The sequence below is a fragment of the Nannobrachium achirus genome (genome assembly GCF_963921795.1).
Source record: "Nannobrachium achirus genome assembly, chromosome: 4".
Taxonomy (NCBI): domain Eukaryota; kingdom Metazoa; phylum Chordata; class Actinopteri; order Myctophiformes; family Myctophidae; genus Nannobrachium; species Nannobrachium achirus.
In genome coordinates this window covers 29,245,306-29,257,805 of record NC_137813.1, presented here as the reverse complement: position 1 = coordinate 29,257,805, position 12,500 = coordinate 29,245,306, and the positions used below count along the sequence as shown (strand labels likewise).

Below are 12,500 nucleotides of genomic sequence, written 5' to 3'. Positions count from 1 at the left end.
CGTGGGACTCAACCAGAGGGGCGAAAGAAAGAAAGAGGCAAGAGGAATATAGAAGGTTACAGGTCTTCTATTCTTCCATCATACACACACATCTTCCTCTTCATTTGTTTGTTTAAAAGCCTTTGGACTAAAAAAAACACTGCTGGACTCCTCCGCTGACCTCAGGAGAGATTTTATTCGGATCTGATTTCATTTTTTTAATTGTTTTACCGGCTCTCTACCTCCACCACAGAACTAGAGCGAACTCTAACTAAAAACAGCAGTCATCTGTCATCTGCCTCTTATCTCTCTCAGTTTTTTTTTTTTTTTTTTTTCATTTACAGTTCATTTCTTGGCTGACCTCAGGGATATCTTCCCACTGCCTACCTCCTCCTCCTTCTCCTCCTTCTTCTTCTCATCCTCCTGCGTCGTGGCTGAGCTGCCAAACCACTGTTACCAACAACAACAACAACAACAACAACAACAACCTGTAACACCTCTCGAACCTCTCCTCACTGTAACTGTGACAAACCAGCAACGACCTTTAACCTCTACCGTCTACTGCCAGGCCTGGACTCAACCTGCAGCCTCTCCTGTGCAGATCCAGAAGAAACATACAAACCAACAAACAAGCTAATCATATAAATAGAACCCCGTGGTCAGCGGGAAGGTTATTATTGGGATTCTGTGAGGTGCACTGCTTACATGCCTGGCGGGCAGGAAACCATTCACTAGCCTGGCTCTTGTGTAATATGCCTGAGAGAGGCAGCAATATACCTCAGTACACAGATCTTCCAGAGCATACAAGACATACAACTACCTGACGAGCATCTTTATCCACTAGCCCTCCCGGCTGTTTAACCTGCCACACTGTTTTAATCAGTCCGCCTATCAAGCAATAGTGTTCACTGACTGTCCTGGCACTTCCACTCACCTCAAATATCAGCAATATATATATATACACATATATATATATATATCAGTATTTTATCTGGGAGGTATCCAGAGATACAGGAAGACACTCACAATTACTGCCTGGCTGGCGACATCACTCAAAAAGTATAGCCTGAGGTCTTCGACATCACACGCTGGCACTTCCATTTGCCTTCGAGGCAGTAGCGTAAATCAGGAATCATCTGAGAGGCGTCCAGAGAGAGAGAGAAAGAGAGAGAGGGGGAGCGACTCAGTGCCGCGCTGCCTGGCAAGAAACACCGTCCACCGGGCCTCGGGGCCTTCCATTTCATCCTACCAGGGCAAGTAGAAATAAAGACATCGAGGGGAGCATATAAGTTCCTTGGCCTCTCTGATCCAAGTTCTGCTTATGTTGGGGAGCAGCCAGAGAGCTCCCTGGCAGGTGTAACGTACACTCTGAAAAACAACAAGGACAGATACAGATCTCCTAACACCGAGGAGAGCACCCAGGCTGTTCATCACTACAAAGTGCGAAGGAAAGAAGAAAAACAAAAGGGAAGAAGAGGAGAATACAGTGGTGAGTAGGTCTCTGTCTGTGTCTCTCTCTCTCTCTCTCTCTCTCTCTCTCTCTCTTTCTCTCTCTCTCTCTCTCTCTGCCTCTCTATGCCTCTCTATGCCTCTCTCTCTCTCTGCCTCTCTCTCTCTCTCTCTGCCTCTCTATGCCTCTCTCTCTCTCTATCTGCCTCTCTCTCTCTCTCTGCCTCTCTCTCTCTCTCTCTCTCTCTCTCTGTGTGCTCCTCCTTTTGTTTAACCATATAGTTTTCATCTCTGCTGTCATGGCCTGTATAGGCATTGTGGCAGAATAGGCTGCGGAGCATAACAGCATTAAGAGGTATACCTGTTTTACCAGTCTTAAAGGGTATAGAGAGTATACAACCAATTAAAGGGTCTGTACTGTATACCAGTATAAGGGGCTTAGTTTATACCAGTATTAAGGTGTGCTTTATTGTTGAAGGTTATGCCAGTCACAACCAGTTATGAGACAACAGCCTTTTGAAAAATGTGTAGTTATCAGGGGAAATGAACAACTTTAATATACAGTACTTCATAATCAAGGCTTAATCAGTCTTCCCTGCGCGGAACCACTTGAGATAAGAATGAGGACATGGGTTCTGGGCACACTCGCTTCATCCCAGGATCCTGTGTCGGGGTCCATGATGTGTAAACTCAAGCATGAATATGGATGACTTCACCCCTTCCTCACCCCTCTGTTGCATATTTTACAATGAACATGTATTGTTTTGATGACAGACAGATCTAGCACAGCCAACCTTGACCATGGGTCCATCCCTTGCCGTGAATATTCATGAGAAGATCAGTACACCAAGGACACTCATGATATAATTCAGTCAGCAGAACCACCCAGACACCGTCCTGGAACCGTAGACCAGTGGGAACGTGATGAGCGACCTCAATGTGTTTTTAATTCCCTTCCTGGGAACCCAGAGTACTTTTTTGATGCATCAAGGACTTGCTTATATAGGCCTGAGATATTAACTTCATATAATAACAACAACACATCATTATTCATTTACTGTAGCACCTTTCTTAACAAGGTTACACAGCACAATCGACATAAAATAAACGTAACAATAATTTGAAAAATATATTACATTGCGATACAAATAGAACATCGATGCTAATAAAGTGGTAAAACCACCATTACCTAATAGTATGGAGAACTAGCAGTAGTCTGAGAGTCCCTCAAATCAGAATTGAAAGTTGTTGTTAAATAGCTGTCTGCATTGAAGTTGAGAACCGGTTAACTAATGTAAATGGTAAAAAGAAAACTAGCTTCAGCCTTGGTACCAGAGTCCAGTAATTGTACCCATCACTTTCTTGGGACCTCAATCTATGAGGACATTCCTGAAGAAAATAATTAACTAGCGAGGCAAAAGTTGTCTTCAACAACTTTACCACATGGCCTACTTTTATTTAAAAATGTTGCTTTCCAAAAAAGCATCTTGGCAGTTGGCAATAAGATCTCTGTTCATTGGCTTTCTAAATGGCGGGGGAAATGGTGGAGCTTCTTATTGGTTAAGGAGCTTTTTGGAAGCCTGTGGCGCGAGCCCAGTGCCGCTCCGTTCCACGGAGAGCTCTGATAGCTCATTGATATGCATTTGATATTCTGCATGTCTGTATTAATATACATTGATTTGGTGGTCACACACTGTTCCCTGTCTGACAGAGTGGGAGGGACGGAGGGGGGTGATTTTTCTGACAGAAGTACCGGAGAGGAGATTTGGAGGGAGAGAAAATGAGACGGAACAGAAAGGGATTAGAGAGAACAGGACTGATGCGAGCAAAGGAAAGGAGAGAGAGAGAGAGCAGGGGTGTCGCAAATTATGGGCCCTGGGTACTTTAACTATTGAAAAATAGCAGATATACAAGCTCACAGCATGGCAGCGCTGCGAGCTTGTAGATCTGCTATTTTTGAAAAATCTTGAAACCTATGTTTCTATGTCAGTGGTGCTCAAACTTTTTCACGTGAAGGACCCCCAAAATGATATGTATTTGGCCACGGAACCACATCTCAAAATATTTAGTTCCAGGGACTCCCCAGAAACAAAATTTGAGTTACAAATGTTTGTTAAAAAAATACATATTTTCAAAGATTTGCACACATGTTCACGACTTTTCAAAAATAGCAGATCTACAAGCTCGCAGCGCGGCACTCGGTGCCGCGCTGTGAGCTTGTAGATCTGCTATTTTTCAATAGCTAAAGTATAATAATAATAATTAAACTTGGGCCCTAGTAACTCAGTCCCACTTGTTGTAACTCAGTCCCTCCCTTGTGACGCACCTGGAAAGGAAAGGAAGAAAACGGACGGATCAGAGGGACGGGAAAGGTGGGACGCAAAAGAGACGGAGGGGCGAGAAAAAAAAAGTGTCCATGCCTCACCTCACCTCAGAAGCCCTTGTTTCCTTCCCTAGACCCCTCCCTGATTGTTCTAACTCATCCCTTTCCCTGTATTCATCCCCCCCGTCCCTTCATCATGCTGTCAGTCGGCTCTCCTGGGCGAGGCGCTCGCGTTATCGACCACCAATTGATAGTCGTCTCACATCATGGCGACACATAGCGCTTTCTTCACCCCGCCCCTCCGCTATTCCTGTTGCCATGGCAGCGCAAAGCCTTCCACCGCCACCTGTGGCTCAGCCGGCCGGTGATGTATAGAACACAGAGACGGGCTCAGCCAATCAGAGTGCCTGGCTGGGCTGGGCTGGGATGGATGGGATCCGTGTATCCGTGTGTGTATTATGTGTGGGCACGAGCGTGTGTGTGTGTGGGGGACGGGACGGGCGGACGGGGGGCTGCTTATAGATCATCCATCATTTTTGAAACCCACAGAACAGTGATCGAGCAATCAGTGTGCTGTGTGTGTGTGTGTGTGTGTGTGTGTGTGTGTGTGTGTGTGTGTGTGTGTGTGTGTGTGTGTGTGTGTGTGTGTCTGTGTGTGTGTGTCTGTGTGTGTGTGTGTGTGTGTGTGTGTGTGTGTGTGTGTGTGTGTGTGTGTGTGTTCAGGCCTAAGTGGCTTAGTCATTGTGCCGCTGCATTGAGGGGCATGCCAGGTCGACGCCTTGCCTGATGAGCACTCATTATCTGGCCCTGCGTGTGCATGTGCGCGCGTGCACGCGTGTGTTTAGGTACATGGAGTCTAAAGCGCAGGATGACTCATCCGTGGGCTGTCCTTATAGGTTCCTGCAGCAGTCATCATGACGTAACGTACTTGTGCGTATAGGCTGGTGTGTGTGCGTGTGTGTGTGTGTGTGTGTGTGTGTGTGTAGGCACAGTTTGATGTCACTGGGTCCATGCTAGGTTGGGTGAGGATATGTGCAGTGTGATGTAAGCCAGAAGCCAGCCTCTTAGCCTCTAGCTGTCCATATTGTTTCATTGTATACAACGACAATCTTGTTTATACCAAAAACCCCTGAGGAAGCAGTGGTCATTGGACAGGCTGAAATGTATGATTTCTTTTTTCTTTTCTTTTTTTTTTCTTCCTTTTTTTTGTAAGGAAGCATGCGTGTCTGCAGAAATCTGTTGACCTCTTTTTTAGTGCAGTGTTTAAGTTGAGTTAGTTCAGTTACATAATACTAGGCTAGGGTTGGTACATGTTCTGTGTGGTTTAGATTGGAAGAATTGTTATGTTTAGGTTAGGTCAAGGGTTCCCAAACCTGGGGTAGGGACCCCAAGTTATTTTGGGGGGTCCCCATATGATTAGCTTAATGTGCAACATTGTTTTCTCTCTCACTACAGTATAAGTGTATACAGGGTACCTGCACATTTCTAAAGTTACAATTTAAGGTCTTTTAAGACCTTTTTAATAGCAAATGTTAAGAATACCAAATGTTACATATAAGAAACATACAATCTCACAACTCCTCGCAGTGCGAGGCGTTGTGAACTTGTAGGCATTGTGAACTTGTAGGCTTGTAGGCATTTAATGTAATGCCTACAATTCCAAGTGCTTGTCAGGGTGAGGGTTCAAATTAATATGATTATTTTGGGGGGTTGCAGCCTGAAAAAGGTTTGGGAACCCTTTGGTTGGAGAAGTTAGCTCAGCTGTGTAGTTTTCAAAAGTTTTGTGCCCAAGGCACACCAAAGGGCAAGTGAAAATCTCAAGGCACATCTGTTTTCATATGCATGCAACATAGCATGTGATATCACTCTTATTACTCTGTGAACCCTTTTTATGTTTTCTAATGCCAAATGAAAGGTTTAACCACTTAAGCCCTATTTCATCTTTTTAAATCGCTCATCTGCAAGCTCGCAACGTGTTGCGTTCCAACACACTGTGAGCTTGTAGCTATTTTTGCTACTTATGAAAATGTTTCAATTATCATAATCATTATTATAACTGAATTAAAAGGTCATCTATAATGACATGCCTAAAATAGGGATGCTAATTTGAAAGTAGGTTAAGGGTACAGACTTTCCTCTGTATTGTAAATTGTGTATTATAAATGAGTGTACACAAACTGCTGACCTTTTGTATAGTTTATACATTGCAATAGAGTGGTTGTCACAAAATCCCAAGGCACATCTGGATTTGTTTCACAACACACAAACTGTGTGTCTCGGCACACTGGTTGGGAATCTCAGGGTTTGGTCATAATGTTAGTTTCCTTCGTTCAGGCCTGGTTATTAGGCTGGGTGATGTTTTCTACTTTAATTTAGTTTCACAGCTATTTACTTACTTAACCTTTAGCAAAGAAGGCCCAATCAAACAATATGGTTGATCCTTAAACTCATCTTGTCCATCACATACCTACTGTATACAGGCTACTATCTTTATTTATTCACAGAGACAATGAGGAAATTTGATCAGCACTTTAAAGCTATACTGTGTAAGTTCAACTAGTGGTCAGTAGCGGTATTGCTTTTTTCGGCCGTTTTTCGGCCGGAGTCGTCGCGGACCACCGCCGCGGACCACCGGAGCGGCGCCGCAAACCACCGCGACCGATAGTAATCCGTGGAGGGGTAGAACGCATGGTAGAACGTAATTTTCTGGCCAGGATTTGTGGATTAAGAGGTTAAAATCCTTCACCATGGTAAACAATGTAGCCAAGCAGAGGCGCTTCCTGGAGACCAGAGCAGATAAGCTGTGATTGGCCGGTAGTGTACCATGTGTGCATGATCGGCGATGTGATTGGGCAACGTATACACAACGTATACAGATGATGCAGATTACGTCATTTTGGCGCGAAATCCGGTCCACGGCCAGGATCATAGAAAACATATAAAGAGAAGGCTTCAGAAGCTGAAAATAACGGAGTGGGTGTTCTAAAACTTTAGCGATTTAACAGTTAGGACAATTTTAAGATTTGTTTTATAAAAAAAGTTACATGGTACAACTTTAACTGAATAAATAGAACCCATTTAGGCCTAGAATTATTGAATGCTTTAACCAGAGTGCCGCGCTGCGAGCTTGTAGATCTGCTATTTTTGAATATTTTTTGAAAATGTGTGTATTTTTAAAGCGAACGTTTGTAACTCAAATTTTGCTTTTGAACTAAATATTTTGAGATGGGGGTCCGTGGCCAAATCATCATTTTGGGGGTCCTTCAAATGAAAAGGTTTGAGCACCACTGACATAGTAGTCTCTCAAGAACAGACTAACTGAGCTCTCGGTGCCGCGCTGTGAGCCTGTATATCTGCTATTTTTCAATAGTTAAAGCATAAAATAATGATACACAATATATTGTACCCGTTCTGAATGGGTTAAATAAATAGATTAACATTATTGACAGTGAGGAACTTTTCCCTGACAAACAAAATGTATGATCCTGTTTGGGGTGAGGGGGGGATTGGCTGAAACACAGCCAGCTGTGCTATTACGCAGCCTGTGAACCATCAACCACAGTGACCCTGTTTGGTGAGTGAGTTTCTTCTCTTTCTTTCTGATAGTGACAAAGAGAGACAGGAATAGAAAGGCAGGAGAGAGAGAGAGCGAGAGAGAGAGAGAATGGCATAGAGACCCAAACCTGGGTCAGCTGCAGTAAGGACTATTAGCCTATGTGGTGTGCACTTTTACCAGGTTAGTCACCTGGTATGAGTGCCCCCTGGTGGGTTGATTTCCATCCCTAAGTTTGACATGCTGAGTTTCTTTGGCACCTTGTGGTGCCAGTTCAGTGTGCAAAGGCACTTTAGCTTGAGTTATACTTCAATGAAAATAGCACATCTACCGTACACACTTGTACTGTAGATCTGCTGTTTTCCGTGCACAACACTGGCACACAACTACAGTCTGTAAGTATAAATCAGGGCAGGTGTAAGCTTGCACTAATTGGTCAGTTGCTGTATCATGGCTAGGGAACATACAGCTTTAGCTTGCACTGTTTGGTCAGCTGCCCAAATGATCCATAGTGAAGATATGGCGACTGATCAATCGGTGCAGGCTTATAAAAGGACCATCTCAGTTATTTTATCACCCCCTGAGACGGGGCAAATATAGGTTTGTTTTGTGGTAAATAGGGCTGTCTCGATATGACATTTTACATGACGATTAATTGTCACTCAAATAATTGCGATTAACGATTAAATTGTGTTTTTGTCATTGATAGTTACATTTCTGATTGGCTTTTAGGCTTTGAAGTTGCACATGGCAGATATGACACATAACCTAAATATACAAATAAATTATTGACATACCGGTATTTTACAACTTAAAAAGATAACATTGATAGTCGCGATGCGACATGTTGTGAGCTTGTAGATCGGCTATTTCCACTAGTTCTGAAAATGTTTGAAAATATATGAACATTTTTCAACATTCACGATTATAACGATTAAGACAAAATAATTATGTAAAATAATTGCGATTAGACGACTATGTAATAGTTGTGACAGCCCTAGTGGTAAATACTGTACATGTAAAACTGTATTGTGTTGCAATGTTACACAATACATTTTCTATAGCAAACAAAAAAAAAGCTGAGAATAAAACTTGTGTGGTCTTGTGTGCACTGTAGTCTGGTTGTTAGTTTGTTCCCATTGGGATCAGCTACTCAAGGCCAAAATGTAGTCATTTGCGGGAAGTCGAAGGCACAGAAACCCAAGAAAATCCCTCTTTATGAAATCAAAGGTTGGGCTTCTCTTTTTTCTGGCGTTTGAAGACAGCGGTTCTTATGGATATACAGTCGATGATTATAGACGTAAACATGTCCCTTACCATAGGAATGCCACATTGCATTTTTGCATTTAAAGCATGGGGACTTTTGCTTTGACATGTGCCATTCACAGTAAAACCCTGAACACATGTTATTGTGTTATAGCAGTACCTCAACACCATGACTATTACTGCAGGGCTGGGCAATATTGTATTGATATTGTGACGCATGTGAGACTACTGTAGGTATCGTCTGGGATTTGGGATATTATAATAATCGTGATATTGCATAAGTGTTTTCCTAGTGTTAGTCATTTGAGCCCTTTTTTATATTTGAAATATTTTTCTAAAATCTTCAGACGTGCGACGCATTGTGAGGTTGTGATATCATCACAGTAAGATATTATTGTTACATTATCGATTTTGAGGTATTTAGTCTAAAATATTGTGATATTTGATATTGACAACTGATTCAGCTTGTTGAATGAAAGGCAATACAATACAATGCAATTGTAGTTCTTACACCCTAATTCTCAAGGCTGTAGAGGAGTGGCTTGTTTTCCCCTGTGTATTAGTATTCCATGCTGCACCCACACTACAGCACTTTGGTTTGTTTTCCTCTTGTATTTGGTGTTCCGTAAGTGTTAGCAGGGATCGCTGTACTGTATTTAACTTCCTTCACCACACAAACAGGACCACCAGTGCTATCTATCAGTGGTTCTCAAAGTGGGGTCCGAGGACCCCCAGGGGTCCTTGAAGGGGGCCCCAGCTAAATTTGTGAATATAGCACCAGGTTCCACTTTAACCCTATTTTATACTTTGGCTATAAAATAGCTCAGCTATTTGCTGAGCTTGTAGATCAACTTACTCTTGCCATTTTAGAAAATATATAAAAAATATTTTATTTTATTTTATTCTTTTTTTGGATTTTGAATAATTTAGACATGTATTTTCTCATCTGGGGATCCCTGGCATAAAATCTTTTCAGATGAGCGTTCGTGGCCGTATACTGTACATATCGGTTTGGAGAACCACTGCTGTGTATCTGGACTGTTAAAGCATGTATGCTGCTCGTAATCGTGAAGCGGAAAGACTCAACGGTCAGTGCTCAAGGTCAGCTTCACCCCAGAGAATCATATTTTATGTTTCCATGACAACATCCTCAGCATCTCTACTTACTACACCCAGACAATCATGCTTTCTGGGTCAGTAATGGCAGCCGCGGAAATGACAACTGATGAAGTTCAGTGTGTGTCGTATGGATTTAGCGAAAGTCTCTGTTGACTGCAACTTAATCAATATGTCTTTGTCTTGTTGGGGGCATGGTAGATGCTGGAACGCTAGCCTGCTATGATGAGATTAATAGCTTTATTAAAACGGAATGTTCTGCACTGTTTAAACTATTGGGTCAAGATCTCAAAGTTGGACTGAAGTTAAAGAGGACAATGGCCTATATTGAGCAAGTACTGAACAAGAAATCATTGTCCGGGCAGGCCTTTTTTTTGGTGCAAATTAAGGATTAACACTACTTTGGAATGGAATTGTTCAATCATAAAGAATGTAGAGTTTACCGCATATATGGAAAGGGTCCAATATTTACCCAAACTGAGGTACCATTGTGGCCACATTTCCACAGAGCAGTGCCATCCATTGTAGTTCATAATGAGAATAATCTAGTCCCTCTGGACTCTGCAACGTCTCATACTGATCAATTCATCCATAAAACCACCACATTAATTGACTACAGCTTGACTCATTAGTGTGGATCAATACATCTGGTATAGGTCAAACTGGTGACTGATGGCTGTATGAGCAGGCCACAGAGCTGTCAAATAGAGGCTTGAAATGTTCTTAAAGTGTTAGTAATGGTTAGGATGTTATTCTTTATGCTTAATTTATACTCCGCGTGATGGTGTCACGTGTCAAAAATAGCCGATGTGCCCCAGCTGAGCCATTGTTTTGCTATCGAGAGCGAAATTCCACCGACCTAGTGCCATGCTTCGCTAGCTTGGGTTTCACAAACCATAAAGATTTTCAAAAAAGAAAAAAAAAGAAGACATGATTCGTAACAAGAAACACCTGTTTAACGAGAAGTTATATAATGTTCTTGTTGGCAAAAGAGAAAACACAGTTTAGTCGAATGTCGATTTTTTTCCTCACACCAGACAGGACATTTACCACTTTTTCTGACATTTACCCTAACATATTGTATACATTATTTATTTATTGTCTTTGTTCTGACGTTTGCATTCGCTGCCACACACGTGATGAAGTATCTGTGTTGAGCTGTGCTCTCCGCAACCAACCAAGCGGCAAGTGCAGCTCACTCTACTCATCATGTGCTGTCGGCTTAGAAGTTTAGGAGGACTTAATGTGAACTTCTAGACGGCATCATCATTTTTTTTGTCTTCCCTATGGACTAACATCTAACGTCTGTTAGAGCAGTTAGCAACTGAAACAAGTCATTTTATTTTCTGCAGTCCTTAATGACAGCAATACTTTTCAAACTGTAAAATTGGCAGGCGATCTCAGGAGGGGATTCTCACAGGCATAGCTTTTGTGCATGTGTTCTCTCTTCCCTAACTTATAGTTAAGAATGTCATCTATGAACTCAAACAACTCATTTTTCACATCCTAGGGTCTTAAGAGATGCTGGTGTTTTTCAACAAACTTGAATTTGGCACGTCCATTTAGAATATAAGCAAAATGTTCTCAGAGACATTACTTTCTCGAAATCCTTTAGCTTTTATCATATGTTGGGACTAACTTACACTTAGGTATGTCGCCCTAGCAACCCAAACAACTCATTTTTCACTTCCTGGACTCCTTAAGAGACATCGGAGTTTTGCGCAAACATGAACTTGGCAGGGAGAGTTTCGACAGAGGGAGTGATTGTTGACCTTTTTCTGGTATCAGACTCCAGACTCCTCAGTCGGGATGGAAACTGAAGCAGTGTTATGTTCCGTAGGTATACACATGCAGTCTATATAATTCACATCAGAGAACTTGAATGTGAAGTGGAATTAGATGCTGGTGCAATACACAGGGGAGCATCTGAGGCCAAGGAATTTGTTGTTGACCTTCTCTATTGCCTTCTACCACCCATCCCTCTCTCTCCAAACTGTCAACGGAGACCTCGTTCTCAGGAGGAGGCAACGCAGTGCAAACAGAAAAGGCAATAACCCACACAAAACCCATTAAGTAGTACATTATTGCACATGTTAAAACAGTAATGTGCACACATGTGGGCACAGACGCACAAGTTAAAACGTGTAAGTGGGCATCGACATTAAAAGAAAAAAGCATGCTCACCCACGTTGAAAACTCACCCACACAGGCGCGTGCGCGCGCACACACACACACACACACACACACACACACACACACACACACACACACACACACACACACACACACACACACACACACACACACACACACACACACACACACACACACACGCACGCACGGACATACACACAGGTGGGCTGGTGGGCAGATGTATAATTTCCCAACATAAACGCGACACACACAAACACATGCTCGACCCTTACTATACAACAACAATCACACACATAGTCTTGACTCAAACACACACACACACACACACACACACACACACACACACACACACACACACACACACACACACACACACACACACACGCACACACGCACACAGTACCACAGCTCTCCTCCTCATCTCACTCTCCCTTCCCTTCCCTTTCGGGTGTGTTTCTATTCCCTTCTCTCTCTCTCTCTGTCTTGATCCCCCATTTTCTCTCCCCTTGCTGTCCTTCACTCCGGTCTTATCTCCTGTCTCATCGTCTGCGTCTCTGCCTAATCTCTCTGTTTGTCTTTCCACACTCTCTTCCCTCTCCCTCAATCCCCCCCTACCCCCATCTTTCTCGGTCAAACTCTGTCTTTCTCTCGCACTCCTCA

The 12,500-nt window shown here is 42.8% G+C and overlaps 1 protein-coding gene across 1 annotated transcript in view; it reads left to right on the top strand.

Annotated features, from left to right (window-relative positions):
- Positions 1 to 1,297: 1,297 nt before the first annotated feature.
- LOC308284419 (thyroid hormone receptor alpha) overlaps positions 1,298 to 12,500 on the top strand; it is an 88,995-nt gene continuing 77,792 nt past the window's right edge. Inside the window, exon 1 of the mRNA XM_080725023.1 lies at positions 1,298 to 1,468. The gene's annotated coding sequence lies outside the window, so the exon portion shown is untranslated. The remainder of the gene's footprint in view (positions 1,469 to 12,500) is intronic.